The sequence below is a fragment of the Mastomys coucha genome, unplaced genomic scaffold (genome assembly GCF_008632895.1).
Source record: "Mastomys coucha isolate ucsf_1 unplaced genomic scaffold, UCSF_Mcou_1 pScaffold6, whole genome shotgun sequence".
In the NCBI taxonomy this organism is placed as follows: Eukaryota; Metazoa; Chordata; class Mammalia; order Rodentia; family Muridae; genus Mastomys; species Mastomys coucha.
The window spans coordinates 82,476,613-82,485,406 of record NW_022196912.1 but is presented as its reverse complement, the minus strand read 5'-3'; the positions used below and the strand labels follow the sequence as shown (position 1 = coordinate 82,485,406).

The following is an 8,794-nucleotide window of genomic DNA, read 5'->3' as shown; positions in this document are numbered from 1 at the left end:
GCACAGGGCCTGCATAGGTCTGCACCAGGCCCTCTGAATATGTGTTATAGCCTTTAGCTTAGTATTCTGTTGCATGACCTTGTCCAAATTTGATATGATATATTTTTAATTATGGTATTATATTTTATGGTAGATTTGGTTATTATCTCTTACAAGCTTGTTCTATTCTAGTGAGAGACAGAAAGGGTAGAAGGGTAGGAAATATGAAGAATACTGGGAGGATTAGAGGGAAGGGGAAATCATAATCAAGGTATATGAGAAAAATTTATTTTTATTAAAAAGAAAAATAAGAACATCAATCTTCAATAAAAATAAAACAAAGTTTTAAAGCTAGGTGGATAAAAACATTATAAATGTATAATAATTTTAAACTAATATGAAAATAATGTGACATCATGAAAACTGAATGTAAAACAAATCTAAGTAAATTATGTCCTTGGATAAAATGTAACCTAATTCCAGCATCCATTGGAACCATACAGTATAGATAAGAATGTCCCCTAGTATTGAGCCTTCTGTTTAAAAAACAGCCTTCATTCACTAAAAAGGGAAGTACATCTCCCTGCATGAGAAAGTTGATGCTATTCATGAAGGAATCCCAAACCACATTAACCATCACTTTACATGCACTCTTGTTATAGGGAAGTCCATTTGTATTATAAGCCTGACTAAATTATGTGAGACATTCAAAGAAGTTTGGTACACATCCAGAATCAAGATAATCTTCTGAGTCCCAAACGGAAAAAGTAATCAACTGCCAAGGAGAACATCTGTGCTCCCTCACAGTATAATCCCCAGCACACTGAAAATGTGCACAACAACAAACCTTCATCTCTTACATGTGCTAATCCAGGATATACATGCAACATCTTTTGCTACTTCAAATAAAACTATCAGAGCATATGTTCAGGTAAGGTTCTCTTCTAAGAAGGCAACATAGCCCATGATTTCATTTTCTGCAAGAATGTGTCATGTATTCCCTTTTTGTCACAACAATATGATATTTTGGTTTGCTTAGAAAGTCTTTATAAGAATTTTTCATTGGAGGCTCAATAAATACTGATGATTTAAATCTTGTCTCAAGTGATACCATTAATTGTAAGCAATAGCTATATGCAAAGAACTTGCTCAAGTTACTAAGTGCTTTGTTGTTGCTCTTGTTGATTCCTTTTGTTTCTCTGATTTGGATGTTCTTTTAATCAATAAAGCCCTATTATTTCCTTTGTTCAGTTTTGGTGATACAGAAATGGAGGGCCTTTAAATGTTTAGAGCATAAATTTTTATTTTAATTTGTATACGTTATGAAATAGTCACCAAAGCTATGCTGACTAGCATCTATAAGAACATATTTTGCTCTCCCTATGCCATGGCAATAATTTTAGATTGACTACCTTATGGATTTCAAATATCTATTACAATTTTGCTAATCATAATCAACAAGTTTTACATTAGATTTCTTATTATTGCAATAAACAGCATATTTTGATAAAAGTTTTACAATTTATATCTATCCACATCTTCCTACCATTGCAAACCATGATTTTGTCTATGTTCCTATGAATTTTAGATTTCAAATAGAACTGGGATTATGTTGTGTTCAAACCAAACCTTTTTGGTGTTATTCTCAGTATGAAAAAAAACATGCTTTTGGTTCAAGCATGTTGTTACTAAATACAAAATCTTATTTTATGTCATTTTATGTCATTATCTCTTTGGATGAACTATATTTAACCTATAAATTCATTTGTGAAATTTAGATTTTTCTAATATCTTGGATATTATAAAAAGCATGAGGAGGGAGGAAAGTAAAATGACAATATGAATGTCTAAATAAGTTATATAGGTTTCTTCCAGAGAAACCTAAAATGCAATTTAGTTGGTATATAAACATACATAAATAGTTTACATTTTTTCTCATATAGATTGACAATGCTTCCTTGAAGAGCCAAGTACTATCTAGTAAAAATCACAATCTCAAAAATCAGAAGCCTGGTAAGTAGTAAATATGGGTAAATGAATAGGAGTAGGAAAGGTAAAACTGATTGAGATAATCCAGACCCAGAATTTCAATCACATACTCTTATATGAAGCTTCCTTTTCCACATTGTCAGATGGGAGTACATACTCTGGAGTAAGTGCAGTAAACAGAAAATGGAAAAAAAGATTATTGTGAGAGGGGGACTGTTGGAATAATAGAGGATGAATAGAATACAAATGGTTTAGTCAGTCAAATGTTACATCTAATTATGGAGGAGATTTAGATAAATACAGAAAAAAGGAAGGAAAGTAAAAATAACAGAAAGAATGTCTGAAAAAGTCATAAGGAATCATACTACTGTCTATTTTGAAATAACTATAATATATGTTAGTTGGTATATTAACATACATGTGTGATTTAAATGAAAATTAACCATCTAGGCTGAAAAAGCTGCCCCAAGAACTAACAAAAATCCCATCATCAAACTTGAGAAGCCTTTTTTTAAGTTGTTGATCAGGATTATTCAAGAGACTCCCAAGTCATAAGCTATGGCTATTGATCTCAGTGGCTCCTCAGACATGAACATGAAAAACCTTATTGCTGAAGAAAGCATGCACTTTAGACACAGGGTCCAGAGACAGTGAGCTGGAACTGAACTTAGTGCCCTCTCAATGAGAACTGTCATGGTACTAGAGGCAATCATGTAATCCTCTAAAGGAGGGAAGCAATCTACAGTCCTACATAACTGTGATGGCTATGGAACATAGCAATGACCTGCATGGCATGATAATCCTAAGGCTGCATGAGTGCCATGCATACCTTTGCTGTAACTAACAGGTCAAAGATCTGACTGAATTTAAGATCTGCTAAAGAGAAATAATGGCTAGTCCTGAAAATCTAGCAAGCTCCCCAAAGCTAGTAAGTGTACCACCCTACTAAACTAACATACCTCCCAGCCACATTTTAAATTTTTGTCCCTATAGGCACAGATAACTATTGTCTCTATCCCTCATCAAGGAAGCTTCCCTTTAAAACAGAAAGTAGTCACTACTAAAACTTACCACTAATCAAAAACCAGGTTCGCAGAGCTCTGTCTCATTGACACATCTTTTCATACACTGCACCGAAAGGTCAAAAATAATTGCACAACTGGGTAGTGACATAGGAGATATTGTAAAAGCCAGAGAAAAAGGGAGTTTGCTGTGAGACTGTATCTTCTAGAAACGTCAGCAACTACATTCATGAAGTCTCACCAATATGGTTGCCTAAAGGTGACCCGAACATAGATAACATAGATATGTTACCATGCTCACCAGTCAGGGGAAATCTCAGGAAGCCCCAACTTAGACAATGAAGCCCAGGAAGGGAAGATATGCTGAATAAATTTGAAGGAGAACATTATGTGGGGTCTACATGGGATAGTTTGGAGGAAGTGATGGAAGAGCAAAAACAATGTAACTGTATTATAATTTCAAAAAAGATAAAATAAAAATAAAATAAAGGCATATATTGATAAACCACAGAGATTGGAAATGGAGATGTCCAGTGGATGGGAATGAGAAGCTGACTGATTCTGGAAAGAAGTTGGACTTATTCCACCATGAGCCGGAAAGCTTTTATTACTTTGTGGTAAGTGACTGGTCTGCTGAGCCTCTGGGTGTAGGAGTCCTCTGTATTTATTGTTCTGCTATGCATACCTTTATACCCCAGTTGGGGTAAAAGTCACTCAATGCCTTTACCCTCACTTCTTATCTTTCCTTGAGAATGAGTTATGTTCTAAACTGTTCTGTTGTTAAAACATTTTCTAGGATGAAAACAGAAGCCTTTCTGCTTTACTTTTCTTTTTATTCTTTTTCTCTTATTTTATTGGATATTTTCTTTATTTACATTTCTAATGTTATCCCCTTTCTCAGTTCCCACCACCCCCCAGAAACCTTCTATCCCTCCCACCCCCTGCTTCTATGAGGGTATTCCAGCACCCACCCACCTGCCTCCCTGCCTTCAAATTCCCCTACACTGGAGCATCGAGCCTTCACAGGACCAAGGGTCTCTCCTCCCATTGATGCCTAACAAGGCCATCCTCTGCTATATATGTGGCTGGAGCCATGGGTCCCTCCATGTGTACTCCTTGGTTGGTGGTTTAAACCCTGGGAGCTCTGGGGGATCTGGTTGGTTGATACTGTGTTCTTCTATGGGGTTGCAAATTCCTTCAGCTCCTTCAGTCCTTTCCCTAACTCCTCCATTGGGGCCTTTTATCTTTAGTCTCAATTTCTTTTCCCTCTAATTTTACATTGTTAAAGCTAGGACATGTATAAATCCAATACAAATTTTGTGCTCTATTTTCAAGGAGAAGTCATATTTTTATGTAAAAAAATGAGACCAGTCTATAATGTGAGAGATATAGATGCTTCAGCAGCTGAAGGGCCCCAAAGAGAAACCTGGGTTATAACATGTATAGCTCTCCTCTCTCTAGCTCATAGATGGTATCAGGTTTAGTGTGTTCCTACACCATGACATTAGCATAGCTATGGTTCTCCAGTATATTGGTCTTTTAAAGCTCTTATGTCTTGGCTGCCCAGTTACCATTCCTCCCAGATAATGTCTACATATATGTCTATGAATGACAATGGTCCATATCAGAATGGCTAAAATACAGAAAACTGACAACATCAAATGTTGAGGTGAATATATGGAGTCATGAGGACTTCTATTACTTGTTGCTCAAAGTAAAATATTTTACAGATACTTTGAATATCAGTTTAGAAAGTTATAGCATACTGAGATATAATAATATTAGACAGTTTTGCAACTGTGCTCCCATTGCTTTCTCATATAAAATGAAACCTACACTGAAGCTATCTAGAATTCAAGAAAAATAACAAGTCACTATGGATTTTGGCTGATCCAAATGAGGAGAAGGTTAAAAGATGACAGAAGAAAGAAGAAAGAATGAAGTCTAGGCCTATGTGGATATTCTAGAGCCTTCAACATGACCAGCCCACAAAAAGAGGCCACTTGCCTTGAAATCAGTAATGCCTACTGTAGACCTGGGTGATTGTAATTGGTGACCAGATGTAAAGGTACAACGTGCTAATGAACCATGACAGTTGTGATGCCACAGAACTTTATAAACTTACTTTTATCAAGGACTTAAAGGGGAAAACATGTTCATTGCTTCCTGGTTTTATTTTCCAAAATATATAATGGAAATTTCTTTCCTTCGTCAATACAATATCCAAAGGCAAAATGTATGGGATTATTATATTACTAATTAAAAGACAAACACTTTTGAAAAAAAGAAAAACAAACACAATTGAGATCTCAGAATTAACTTACTGAGAGATTGTTTGTCAGGCATTTCAAAGTCATTTGGTCCAATCCTACGTACTGCAATATAAATATCTGAATAAATATACTGACAGTGGTATAGTTTTGAAATGATTAAGTGCTAGATGTATCAAGCTAATAGAAGGCATTTGTGAAGTGGATTTTGTTTAAAATTCTTGAATTGTAAAATAATTGAATACATGTGTGAAGAATGTAAGATTAAAATGTGCTTAGAAGATTTGAAAAAAATATCATACAGCCCCTAACATTCTAGAGGGTATGGGGAAATTATGGGGCATTTTCAAGTAGGATGTTAAGAGAGAATATTGATACCATAAGGAGACAAATTTAGAGTAGCTAATGAGGTGGGACAGATGAACAAAATGATATAAAGAGTTTTCTTATCTGTAAATATAGCTAAATAAAGTGTTCATGGAATAATATTTTGTTAAAATTAAACTAGGCAATACTCTTTAACTCTAGGTTTTAGTACAAGAAACACCCAAATAACTATGTTAAATACAAATCTAGTAACATTATTTAGCATGTGCAAATATATTCATTATATTTAATGTATGTATACAAGTTGAATATTGTATTATTTCATGTTTATGTACAATTACAAGAAACAATTTTGCATGCATATTTATGATGAAAGTCCAGTTTGATGAAATCAAAGATCACCTAGTGATATTTGTAGAATCATTTGGCTACAGTTTGAAGATGACAGGAATGTTTACAAGGAGGATTGAGGTCAGAGCATATAAATGATTTTAAACAATGAAAAAATAATAAGGTAAATTTTTAGGTTTAATGAAAAGAAAGTCTCTAAAACAGTAGTTTTATGACAAGAAGATGAGAGTAATCTTAAAATAATTAGATTTGACATCAAAAGATGGAGATGAAAAATGTTATTAGTAAGATAAAATGCAAGTTGTAGAAAGTGCAATGTTTTATGCATTAAAGAAACTATAAAGGTTAATTGAGAGCAAGAATGGGAGAGGACTATTAATGAGAATGTAGAAATGCTGTGAATATGAACATTGCTGAGGAAGCTCAGTAGAAGTTGAGTCAAATGCCTACATTTTTAAGAGTTCACATGAAGATCCCTCTTTGAATAAGAAGTTAGAAATATTTCATAAGCATATATAATATATGTGTTTTGCCACTAAGTTAAGAACTTATAAACTGGTTCTTAAAAATTAAAACAGAAAATGACATTTTTAGCAGGCTGCTATTTGGTTTGAAGAGCCACCAACCCCCCCCCCCCACACACACACACTCTCAGAAAGACTAAATTAGATAATAACAGTCCTACAAAATATTTAGTCAAGGGTATACAATTTTAATTTCATAGGAATATCAGTAACACTAGGCAGTAAGTTCACAAAGCAGTAGGAAGTAGTGTGAAGTTTGCTCCTTCTTTGGTGTTAGACTCCCAGCTTTCAGAAGCCCCATTTATGCAAAGATTAAAAAAAAAATCAGTGAAAGGATTAAGCATGGTAGTTGAATATAAAAGTCAGTGATATATTTTACCAGGTCAAAATACGTAGAACATATTTTCTGATAATAAATTAAACTGCATTGCTTTGAAATTGTTAAATTTAATCTTTCTGGAATAACCAAAAGCCACATTACAAAAATGATGTACTCCAATATAAAAATCTATAATTTATTGATTCATCTACCTAAAATGCAGCTTTACTTCTTTGTGGTATTTCATTATTTAGTAATTCAGACACAAATAGAATATCTATATATTCCCCTGTGGTTTTATAAGCTGTGTAGCTGAAATAAAACCTGTCAGAAGTAAATTAGCTTGTATAATCTTCTATTATCTTATTTTTTATTCTGCAGGAAACAATTGATGGAAAATGCTTTTGACACCATCAAAACTCATTGTTTTATATTTCTTACATGCGCCAACCTAAAAAAAATGATTATAATGATAAAGCAAGTAATTGAACACCAAAAATACTGTTATCCTATTTTTAAACACAGTGTATGTCTATAATGATGCAATTGTAACTGACTTAATTGCCACTTTGATTTGTAGGCAAATTCCCAGTGTCCTTGAAAGTTGATGCATTTTTTTATTCATTAGAATAGTATAACTAATGAAGAAGAAGCAGTCTAAATTTTGTCATTGGCTATAATCTCAGACTTTATCTCAGACTACTCCCAATAGTTTCTAAATTGTTATAAAATTCCGATGTGCCTTAACAAAAATCTTGGGTTTAGTGTTGACCTATCTTTTCTTAAATTGAATGATGAATGTGACATACTTTAAAACATAGGAATATCCTAATTGTCACTGAGTTTGCTCTAAGATATGCTAATTCAAGAAATGTAGTCTAATCTTAGAAGGAATATGAGATAGATTATTCTAGAACAATTTTTGATTGACCATTTTTAGGGATTTAGGTTACCTCTAATGTTCCTAAAGTTCCAATGGGGTAGCAGTCTCATAAAGTTTATATAGTTTAATAAAATGAATAAAGTCATTAATCAAGACAAGTTTAAAATATATTGGTGGATAAATCGAAAGGTAATAACAACAACGTGGTGGAGAATTTCTGTAAGCTTCAGATGCTCTTGGATGACAATCTTAGATTTGGGTTTTCGGAAGCCAATGGGTCTTCAAAATCAATAGATTCCTAGGGTTTTTATTTTTTAGACATAGGACAGTATGTAGTTGTAGTTGTGTCAAAGAAGTGGGCAAGGAATGGTTATTCCATGGGCTCAAAAAATAGACCCACACTACTCATATGCTAATCAACATTAAAACAAAAATGACATTGATCTGTAGTTTCATTCTAATGGAATTACATAAGTAGGAAAAAAACACTTTTAATATACTAAATAAAGTTTATAGATTTTTCTTTTTAATAAAATTGTATACAGACAGTTAATATTGTCCAATTATGATAACACATAAAACTTAAGCATATTAATAAATAATTGGAGATTATTTCTCCATTAAGTAAACATATAAGGATTTTTGTAGTTAATGCATCTTTTGAACTTTCAAGATTTATAACAGATTTCCAGAAGCATAGCACCAATTATCATAAGAAACTAAAAGTGAATTAACTATGAAAACAGTAGAAAAGGATTTTTACATTAAAAGAAAATCAAATAAAAGTGCATGCTTGTTTTAAATTTTAAGCATGTGCAGCATAATCCAGGAAACTTCTGAGTTCCCAGGTATGATGGTACTTGTCTGAAATATTAGCTTTAAGAAAGACAAGGTAAGGCAGAAAGATCTCTTGTAACATCAGCCTTGCCTAACTAAAACAAGATATAACAAAAATTCTGTCTCATAAATTTGATGTTCAAATTATTCTCCATAAGCCTGAAATGACTCTCAATGAAGGAATAAGGATTGTAGTAGTTCACACAAGGAACATAAAATGACCTCCAATACTCCTTCTTGTGAGAGCACTTGCAGATCATCACATAACCCTTTCCTAAAGCTTACAAAAAACT

The 8,794-nt window shown here is 33.2% G+C and overlaps 1 long non-coding RNA gene across 1 annotated transcript in view; it reads left to right on the top strand.

Annotated features, from left to right (window-relative positions):
* The first annotated feature begins 679 nt into the window (after positions 1–679).
* Positions 680–8,794, top strand: part of LOC116080278 — a 67,756-nt gene continuing 59,641 nt past the window's right edge. Inside the window, exons 1-3 of the long non-coding RNA XR_004114379.1 lie at positions 680–910; positions 1,923–1,992; positions 3,502–3,607. This is a non-coding gene — a long non-coding RNA (uncharacterized LOC116080278). The remainder of the gene's footprint in view (positions 911–1,922; positions 1,993–3,501; positions 3,608–8,794) is intronic.